Source organism: Arachis ipaensis, chromosome B08, assembly GCF_000816755.2.
Source record: "Arachis ipaensis cultivar K30076 chromosome B08, Araip1.1, whole genome shotgun sequence".
NCBI lineage: Eukaryota > Viridiplantae > Streptophyta > Magnoliopsida > Fabales > Fabaceae > Arachis > Arachis ipaensis.
The window spans coordinates 49,603,122-49,612,086 of NC_029792.2; the positions used below are offsets into that span (position 1 = coordinate 49,603,122).

General features: G+C 30.8%; 1 long non-coding RNA gene across 12 annotated transcripts; it reads left to right on the forward strand.

The window, feature by feature from the left end:
• Positions 1,943 to 6,140, forward strand: LOC107612032. Of its 12 annotated transcripts, none has more exons than XR_002352428.1 (6): positions 1,943 to 2,366; positions 2,664 to 2,736; positions 4,036 to 4,116; positions 4,305 to 4,453; positions 5,031 to 5,105; positions 5,789 to 6,140. It is a non-coding gene; the product is annotated as an uncharacterized LOC107612032 (long non-coding RNA). The 12 variants fall into 12 exon arrangements; XR_002352426.1 differs by having other exon boundaries at positions 4,076 to 4,116; XR_002352427.1 differs by having other exon boundaries at positions 4,076 to 4,116; positions 4,352 to 4,453.

Sequence of the window (8,965 nt, forward strand, 5' to 3'; positions counted from 1 at the left end):
TTTTCTTAAATTTGTTAAAAAATAAAATTTCTAATTTAAATATTTTTAAAACAATTTGTATATATTCAACAAATAATATTGTGTCTCCTACACAAGACGGATTTATTTAGGCTGCATTTAGTTTTAAAAACAAAATATATAATTGTGTCTCTTACACAAGACGGATTTATTTAGACTGCATTTAGTTTTAAAAACAAGATATACAAGATAAGATACTAAAAATATGATATTAAGAATAGAGACACAAAAATTAATATTTTTGTATTTTATTTGATGATAAATTAAAATAAATTATAAAAATTTAATTTATTTTCACTACAAGAATTTGACAAATTAGCGACAAATTTTTGCGAGAAACATTTTTTGTCACTAATCCATCACTAACTTGCGAGAAATTAGTGATGCACTAACGACAAAATTTATGAGCGGTCACAAAATATCCAAACTTGAGAAAAGCGACTAATTAGCGAGAGATTTACGAGTAAGTTTGTTTCTCGCAAATTGACTTTTGTAGCTAAAAAAAGTGCGAGGAAAATTCTCTCGCTAATTTGTCATAAATTAATTAGCAAGTGACAATGTTCTAGCAAATCAGTCACTTAGGGTTCAATCGAATTAAAGTAAAGTAGCAAGGGATATTATTGTCACTATTCTGTTGCAATTGTTTGATATACAATTAGCGAGAAATAATTCACACACTAGTTCGTCGCTAAATAAACTTTGTGCAAAAAGTCTAATTAGTGAGGAACAATGTTACTAGCTAATCCGTCACAAAGACTTGAAATACATTTTGCGATGAACAATTTCCTAGCTAATTTGTTACCAAAGTTTTTATTTTTAGCGAGTAACTAGTTTCTGCTAATTTGTCGCATAATATTGTCAAATTCAAAATTAGGATAGCAACAGAAAATAGTTGTCGCTAACTCGTCGCAATGTATAAATCATTCAGCTAGGGAAGTGTTCTTTGCTAATTAGTCGCTAAAGTGGAAATACGGATATTGAGCACCTAGGACCTAAGTAGCGAGAAATTTGCGACCGTTTAACAACTGACATACTTCATTCCCTGATTTCAAGTCGCTGATTAGCGAGCGAAATATATTTGTCGCTAAATTGTTGCAACTTTAGTTTAGCAAGCGATTTGGCAACTGCAATTTCATCGCAAAGTAAAAGCTATATCCTACCTATTTTAGAGCAAATTACTCGCTAATCTCGTTGGAAATCCGTCGCAGAGTTATAACAAATCCAAAACTAACCGAGAAAATGTTAGAAGTAAGTGGTCGCAATTGAGTCACTAATCAAAAGCTTATTTAGCGAGGAATCAGTGACTGCTTAATAACTGATAGACTTTCCTTACTTATTTCATGTTGCTACTAATTTGTGAAGGAAAACATTAATCCTTATTCTATCCTTATTTCATGGTGTTACTAATCGCTAACCTCTATATAAATCCATGTGAAATTCATGAAAAGTTTGAAACAAATTTGCCAAGCACGCTAATGTAATTTGTCACAATTTTGTCATTAATCTAAGTCTATCTTAAATGAGAGAATAATTATTAATTAAAGTCCCAAAATCGTGACTAATAATTAGCTAGCTAATTTTTAATAACTAATAACTTATAATATTCTAATAAGATGTCAATTCTCAACAATTTCACAAATAACACAAATAAAAAGCTTTTCCTTAAAAATGGTTTTTTTTTCCAATTAGATCAAAAATTTATAGTTATTTTTAATGAGAAGTTTCTTGTTAATTTGAATTGAAGTTTAAAATTAGTATCATTTAAAGAAAAATTTAAAAATTTAATATTTTAGGAGATAGGAGCAAAAAACATTTAATTTCAAAAATTAAAAACGCATGTATAAGCACACTTTTTATTATTTCAAATAAAAATTTGTGTCTCAGCGCCAATACTTCAAATAAAAAATTGAAAATTCCATTTTCTCCGCAATGGATCCATTACAAAGATTCTTCTTCTTCTAGGGCACGTAGCTACGCACACCCCACATAGCACGCACTTGACGGCGTCGCACCCTTCCCCTCATAGCTCACGAACGGCGTCGCCACCCTTCCCCTCTCAGCTCTATCTCGGTCTTTCACCAACGGCCGTCACCCTTGCCCTCTCAGCCCTCTCTCTGTCTCTCACCAGCCACCTCCATGGCTTCCGTCACCACTCATCAACCTCAGAGTCACGACGTGCTGCACTGCTTCTCGCCTCTCAGTGACGACGACCCTCAGCGACGAGGACTGCGAAGTGTGATGACACTTCTCTGACCCTCAATGACGACGACTGCTTCTCCCCTCTCGGTCATGATGGTGCTGCCCCGGTCGTCCTCTTCTTCTCTTTTCTGACCTCTGCTCAAACTCAGGTAAATAATTATTGGAACTTTTGATTAGGGATTTTGATTATTGGAACTTTGATTAGGGGTTTTGATTATTGTTCTGATTAGGTGTTTGTTGTTCTTCCTAATTCAGTATTTGATTATTGTTCTGATTAGGTGTTTATTGTTCTAATCAAAATTTTGATTATTGTTCTGACTCTTGATATTGGAACTTCTAATTAGGTGTTTATTGTTGTTCTGATTTTGTTCTGATTAGGTGTTTATTGTTCTAATCAGAATTTTGATTATTGTTCTGACTCTTGATTATTGGAATTTCTGAAGTAGGGATTTCTCCAAAGATCGGGATTTTGGTAGGGAAGCGAGCAGTATTGGGGATGTTCCTATGAAATAAAAAATTGTATGTGCTTTTTGTTCTCTTATTTTGCCTTCATTTATCTATGGACTTGTATGCATCATTTACCTTTTTAGGTTTTTTCCACTAAATTTTGTTAGAAACTTGAACCTTGAGTTTGAACAGTAATTGCTTTAGATGATGCCATTCACTGTTTTGGTTTCTCAAATGATGATGGTAGCCTTTAGCTGTTAGTCTAGCTTGTTTTAGAGAGTACTATTCTTGTTGTTCATAAATGGTTGAGGGAACAGTGGCCACTCAGAACCATATATCTCTAATCAACAACCACCGGTTGGTATAAAGTTGATTGAAAGGGAATTGGTATAACTAGATTAGAGCTGCATTGCTACACTTGCATGGTAACAATACAGTAATGTGATTAAATTTATATGCCCTATCGGGGTTCATAGTCTCTTTAACGATCATTTATGGACCATTGTTTTTTGATATTCTTTGACCCATCATACCTTTAGATTTATGCCTTTTATCCTGGTTCTAAGGGTTCTGTTCATAATTGTTGTTCACTAATGAGGGCAGGGTGTAGTGATTAAAATTTAACCTTCCTAAATTTTGTCTATATGGTTTTAATAACTAATACATGGTCTGTACTCTATTAGTTTATTTTTTGAACATAAAATAAACAAACTTGGGTCAGTATATTTTTAGTCTATTTTGTGGCAGTTAAATGTTTTATTTGTCATTCTTGTCATGTTTTAGTCTACCTTTTGAGAGGTAAACTTCTAGTTTACATTATGCAGGGTCTAGAAGTTGTAATAAGGGTAACAAGAATGGGTGTATGTGTGCCACCTTGTGTGCCAAATAAAAACAATCAAAAATTGCTCAAACTGTGTCCTAAAATGATGTGCTTTGAGCGAAAAAGAATATCATGTGCTTTGAAACTAGTGTGCTACTCATGTTTTACTTGCTTAATTGCTTAAGTTCCAAGATGGAGTTAATTAATGTAAGCTGTTAGAATGAATATATAATTCTAACCTATCATGAGTTAACTGTTTGAAATGTACAAAATGTACAGTAATGCTGTTAAAGACTGATTTTTGAATTATTAGAATGCATAATAGTGCTTTTAAAATGTTTTAAACCTTATATGCATGAAGTGGCTTTTGGAAAATAAATATGAAATGGAGCTTTTAATCCTGTCCTCCAAGTCACTCTTAAGCTATCTTCCTTAATTGAATTTATTTAGGTGACCATATTTCTGTCCTGTGTTAGTGTTCCTTAAGTTGTATATGATGCCATAATTTTTAGAGCTTCCTTTTCATTTTCTCATTAATGATAATGTTGTAGAGACCCTCATCTCTGATCTCCACTCTTATTCCTTTTGAAGTGTAGTTGCTGCCATCTCTTTCCATTCCTTGCATTTCTCAGGTTTGTCCTCTACTTCTTCTTCTTCATCATCAAACTCACCCTCAGATCTTTTTTTTTAAACCCTCTCCTTCCATTTTATTTCGGATAAGACCCTCTTTGACCATATGAGCAATAGTTCTTATATTCTCTAGACCTCCCTCTAATGGGGTACCATTAACCATCTAGTATTTATTTGTTGGTATAAGCAGCTGGGTTTCCATCTTTACGCACTTTCTTCTTGCTTCTCTTTAAATAGTCTTGTTCCTCTTGAAAAGGCTGACAGTCATGTAGATCCCCTCTCGGGTGCCCAACACCATCCATAGTGGCTGAAGGTTGCAAATGACGGTCTATAGCACATGTATGCACCCCACTTTTTCTTTTGTTTTATCTGTTAGGAAATGTCTTATCTTGTCTATGATGTTATGTACTTTGAAAGCATTTATTTCACATTTCGATGTCTCAGTATAGGTCTTCTGTTTTTTGTCAATTTTATAACTTCTATGGTATGCTTTGATTTCCAGTTCTCACATGCATCTCTGAATATTTTCATGATTTGGTTGTAATAAATCAAAATAATTAAACTGTCAATGTTTAGTACTTCCCTTTCCTACTAGCATGATCCAAGCAGCTTCATAATTACAATCATTGGTTTAAGTTTCTGTTGCTTTGAATGTTGTGGCCACATTTAATTCATCTTAGTTGGTGCTATTTATGTTGATAATAGGCACCATTATTACACCTTTTCTTTTTTGTATACAAGGTTCTATTACAATCAACTTAATGATATGGTTTTCGCTGCATTTTATAATGATTTATTTTTCATTCTGAAAGTTAAGCCAGACAGCTGGTATGTGTATTTTTGGTATTAGTTTAGGTTCAGCTGAGTGATTGTATTTTTTCAATTATTTTACTAATTTACTATGTTATCTATACAGAAAATTTCTAAGGTTAAAGATGCTATTTCAATAGCAAATAATGCATGCTGGTCTATTGGAGAACTTGTAGTTAAGGTATGTTAATGTTATGTGCTACACTCTGATTAAATTTTGTAAAACTGTATTGTGGCTGAAATCTAATTGGCTTAGTCAGAGTTATGTGCATAATGTAGTTTTAAACTATTAGTTTCAAAAGCCAATTAGGACAAATCGCTCTGCTCTTTGTGATTGCAATTTGGCTATTATCTTTTTATTTTCTAGTTATGTATTTTTGTCTTGTGAAATTTTATAACAATATGATTATTTTAGTTCTGAAGAGTATTTCAATTTATTTATATATTTAATATTTAATTGACATCTTTTAGATGGTTGGGATTTTCTAGGTCCTGTTAGTTCTATGCATTCACTAAATTTTCTATAATATGCGACAAATTTTGTGTTAATTATCTAAACTGACAAAGAGTTGAATGGCACTCTTGTTAGACATTAGGCTTTGGATATCTTTGAATAAATCATTATTGCTCCAGCTCCTTGTTTTGGAATAGATTCCTATAACTTGGAATTGGAGTCTCAGCTCAAATATTCTACAGATTTTGTTATCTGGTATTTATGTCTATGTGGTTTCTTTTTTCCACCATGAGCCTTTTTTTGACCATGAGTTTTCATTTTTTGTTTTTGATATTCGGTTATTAGAGTGAATATCTTTTGACATAAAATTATTCTTTTCTATTTTCTCCCCTCATGTGAAAGTTGAACAGATTCAAGAAAGAAGATCAAGAAAAGTTCTGACATTTATCCCCTAATGTGAGAGTTGAATAGATTCAAGAAAAGAAGATCAAGAGAAGTTCTGACATGAATGTTGACCATTTGAAAGCAGTGGGAAATGGCTATAGTTCAAGTAATTCCAGTAGCTCCATTCCTTACCTTGCAAATGGAGCATACCTTCACTAAAATTACCTGCAGTAGTTGTACTTTGGCCTTTCAGTTGATTTTTTCCTCCTCACATTTCTTTCTTGAGGGTAAAACTTTAATGTGACGTTTCTTCATGAACAAGAATTTGATGTATTAAGTATTAACTGGAAATAAGAGACAAAGCTATACAAGGTTTACTACAGATTTGGTTCTTGGCTGAATAAGTTACAACTGTCTTTACATCTATATTTTGTTTACAGATAATTTTTATTATTTAAAGAAATTATTTAGAATAATGATTACAGAAAAATTAGCGACATACTCGTTGTTGATAATGGTGATAAATTAAAAATTCTATTGCAACTGAAACATTTATGAGATATTTATCGATTTGTTACTAGTTTAAAAGGAAATTGCGATGACATTTTGCGATAGTATTGCAACTAATTGATTACATATTATTTCCTAGCAAGTTAGCGACTACTTCATAACTCTACTTTCTCATTTAGAATAGGTTTGGTTTAGCGACAAAATTCCTACAAATTTGATTAAGGATTTTCAAAAATTAGCTATAGATTTGCTACAAAATGCGACAAATTTACGATCATATTAGCGGACAACTTGCGATGAGTTAGATTCGAAAAAATCCTCGCTAATTAGCGTCAACTAAGCTTTTTATTTTGTCTACGAAGTTAGCTTGCGTTTAGCGACAAGTCTGCTGCACTAGAGTTTGTCGCTAATTAGCGACTACCGTTTAGTCTATTTCTTCTATGGAATTAGCTTTTACTTTAGTGATGGATTTCCGACTATCTATTCGGTAGGTAAAAATCTTTCCGATGAAATAACGACTGTTGTATTTGCCTCACTGATCTGCGACTTGTAATTAGCGAGGAAAGCATTAGTTGCTAGGCGGTAGCTAATTTGTCACAAATTATATTTTGCGTCAGATTAGCGATTATTTTACGACTATTTTCGTGGTAGCTAATCGGCCATATTCTTGATCCTGTAATTATAAAAAAAAAATTCCGCCAATGACTGCTTGAGATCAGATGATTTGAATGGATGAATTATGTTATCATGCATGTTCCGAATGTGAACTACGTAACATTTTTGCGTAAGATCGTCTTTTAGTTGGGATGAAATATCCAAATAGAAAACAAAATAAAAATGTTTGATTAATTTAGTTTTGGCAATAAGTATGAGATTATTTACATATACATAAAAATATTTACATTAAAATAATAATTAAAAAATTTTAAATAATTTGATAATTAGTTTAACAAAAATATTTAATATAATAGGTGTTAACATTTTAATTATCGTTTTAATGTGATTAGGAACTTAATTATTTATTTTTTGTTCTATTATTTTCAATTGCATTGTCTATATATTATTCATTGAACAACTCCAATAATAATTTTCATTTCAATTTTATTACATTCTATTAGAGTTGTTTTCAGTTTGTAAACCAAAATTAGAAACTTTCTTAGATGGAAAAAGAATATTTGAATTCTTAAAGAAGTAAAGTAGATGATGAAATTGGTAACAATGTGGTGGGGGTTTTTTTTGTAAATATGAATTTTTAATCTTTTTATCAATAAAGTTATAAACCCGGTTTTTATCACTAAGAATCCAAATTTAGTAACATGGAGAACAGATTAAATTTCATACGTAGATTTTTGCGTGTCCAAAAGAAATTTTTTATTATGATCTAATATTTTTTTTAATAATTCAATAAAAAATATTTAAGACATAATTCAATCTTATACACTTTATATTAAACATAATACAAAGATTTAATTAATGTAGTCTTAATTTTTTTAAGTTTTGTCTTTTAATTTTAATCTTTTTTTCAAACGTAAATTAGTGTGTGAACAAAATTTTTTTTTTTGGAATTATCAACATTATCTATCACAGAAATGTATTTCTAAAACCATAATAAAAAAGATATTTTAAACATATAATTACTGGAAAGATTGCTAGAGTCAATAATTTTCCACTAAAAGTTAGTACAATGCAAAATGACTACTTTTTCTTTCTCACAAATTTGTTCGATAATTCTAAACAAATAAAAGTCTCTATCAATGAAAAGGCCTTATACATACAAATACAAAACAGAGATTTTTATTTGGTAAATACATGGCAACAAAAATAAAAATATTATTCGAATAAATGGAAAAGGCCGGGGAGTGATTGATAAATAATACAATAATAGAACCACCGTTATTATTACTTGATAGAAAGAAAATAATGGTAGAGCCACAAGTGCATTTCGTTTATAAAAAATTAACATAGCCAGGTGCAAGTGCAGAATTTTGTTAAGGAATCACATTCTCCTGTCGCCCTGCTACCATGAAAAAACCTACAAAAGTTTTCACATGCATATATCCTTGCTTCTGGAATACAATAACCTCTGTCTTTCATTGTCCCATGGCAAAATCCGGTTACTGCCTCTGTTATTTGTAATTGGTTATTTCCTACAAATATTTGGACATAAAATAAAGATTAAATGTCATTTTTAATTGTTAATTATTTATTCAAAAAATAAAATATTTTTTTGTATAATTCAAAAATTTTTAATTAATCCCCAACAATTCATATAACTAATCAAAGTGATTTTTATAAATGACCAACTGCTAATATATCATAAATTATTTAGTAATAATTAAAAATTTTTAAATTGTGGATGAATGTTTTGTCTTTAGAATAAATGATCAAATTTAAAAGAAACATTTATTCCAAAGTAAATTATTATTAGAAAAAATTAAAAACATCATTGAATATTTATTGAAAATGCTGGAATTTAGTGCTCACCAAAACCTGTGGAAAGAACAAGTAGTAAGAGGATGAGGAGATAGAATACGATTTTCATATCGTTTTTTTTTTTTTGGAAATTTAATTTTCTTCTTGTTGCTTTCATCAATGGTATGCATTCCCCGTATTAAGTATTTATAGGCACTCAACGACACACATACAAAACAATGTTAAACTTTTCTACTGATAAGGCTGGCAATGGATAGGGT